Genomic DNA, 1850 nt, shown 5'->3' with positions numbered 1-1850 from the left:
TGGTCATAACCCTCGTGGTTGCAGAAATTAAATCCCTTTGATTCGATGTAAACTGTTTTAAATACAACTCATAACCATGGAGTAATGATGAATAAACACGCGCATGTATGTATAATATGTGCGATACAGATCCTGCAAGACTTCAAATTCGCACAATCGATACAAAAGTTTTTGGCCAAATGCATGATTTGTTGTGCACTATTTTGCAAACACTTTTTAGCTAAATCCAGCATCATCTGAAATGGAAACGAAATGATATTAGTAAGATAATAGGTTACATAAAAGATTCATATTATATTAATTCATATTTCACGATACTTCAATGGTTGGCTTTTTCCGAGAGGAATTTGTGCTGCGAGTATCACCTGCATACCCGAAGTTCCCAAGAGCCACGCACTTCCATTCAGCATACTATAATTCCTCATTCATCCTTCAGGCGAACTCGATTGCGAGTTGTAAATATGCCGTACTTGGATGAATGAGGGTTTGGCGTGGAATATCTCCAAAGAAAGCTAAAAGTAGAAGGTAAAAAATATCACATTAAAATACTATGAGAAAAATACGCAACTTACCGCATCGTAATCATTCGTGCCATTCAGGAAATTGTGATATGTGCTGCAATTGCCATCAATGAAAGTGTCATTTTTAAAAAATAGTGATGTGCAGAGTTGCCCCAATACTCGGTACCCAAAGTTTCGGTATTGGTAACCGATACCGATTCAATACAATATACCTTAGTAGTAATATAAGTACACTTAAATCACCTGTTGCACAATTTCGGATCCATTTTGTTTTTTTTGCAGAAGAATAATAAAGGTTCACATAAAAATGAAGCGTTCTCTGAAATTTCGACAACGAATGACCTTCAGTTATTTAATTTTTGTTCTGTACCCCCTGAAGGCGCTGTGGACTCCGTACTCACAAAGAATTCCGTACATAGCCCCTTAAAAAAAAAAAATAAAAATAATAATAATAATAATATATATATATATATAGTTGTTTAATAGTCCGACACCGAGTGTCGAAAGTATTGGATACTTTTAAATAGGTACCGAGTTGGTATGAGTACTCATATGTGTGGACTCAGCACATCTCTAATACAAGAACGTAAATTTCAATTTACGCTCTTGGTTGACAGCGCAGCCAGGGTTCGGACTCCCCTACGATCGGTAAACTGAAAATCTACTACGCAACTCAATACCGGCGAACTACTTAGATTTGTTCGGGACAAAGCAAAGCGTATTAAATGTGCTTTTCTTTTTTAATAAAATCATGAGTTATTAAATTTTGAAGGGCCCTCCAACTTAGTAATTTTCAAATAAAGCATTAAGTTGTGATACTCCCAAGCACATATATAAACACCGGTGTATGAAAATAAACTATAATGCACATTACTATTTCATTTGGTTTATTCCTTCAAGAGTTCGTTGCAATACGAAAACAAAACGGCTGAGTTTACTTTGCGATAGTACACTACAGTAGTTTAGTAGTTACAGACGAAACAACAAACGAAATGAATTGTGCAGAGAAAAAGATATGTATGTAGTACATGTCTTTAAATTAAATTGAATATGAAAATTTACGAAAAAAGAAATATATTTTTCCCATTGTCACAAACGAAAAGCAACAGTCTCTCGTTGGGGAAAATGAAAGTGAATCTTACAAGTTGGTTCTGACTATGTATAAAACTACAAATGATATGATGATCGATGAGCAAATGGGAATTGTTTTGTACAACCTATTTTCGCACGCTGATAAGCACTTGCGATGTTCCGCACCATGCGAACAAATAATGAGCTTACCTTTGTTTTGGGTGGCAGGCCATGTAATTACACTAAATTCATACTTTG

At 35.2% G+C, this 1850-nt stretch overlaps 1 protein-coding gene and 1 long non-coding RNA gene across 6 annotated transcripts in view; both read right to left on the bottom strand.

Moving 5' to 3' along the window:
- The window catches only part of LOC118745683 (ADP-ribosylation factor-like protein 4C), a gene marked incomplete in the record, with an annotated part of 124959 nt that overhangs the window by 61326 nt on the left and 61783 nt on the right, over positions 1 to 1850 (bottom strand).
- Positions 86 to 931, bottom strand: LOC118745688. Its single transcript, XR_004993683.1, has 3 exons — positions 573 to 931; positions 319 to 512; positions 86 to 236 (listed from the first exon to the last, which is right to left on the bottom strand). It is a non-coding gene; the product is annotated as an uncharacterized LOC118745688 (long non-coding RNA).

Source organism: Rhagoletis pomonella, unplaced genomic scaffold, assembly GCF_013731165.1.
Source record: "Rhagoletis pomonella isolate Grant_MI unplaced genomic scaffold, Rhpom_1.0 Rhpom_scaffold_00009, whole genome shotgun sequence".
Taxonomy (NCBI): Eukaryota; Metazoa; Arthropoda; class Insecta; order Diptera; family Tephritidae; genus Rhagoletis; species Rhagoletis pomonella.
The sequence above is the reverse complement of the archived record's forward strand: the minus strand, read 5'-3'. Positions and strand labels throughout refer to the sequence as shown.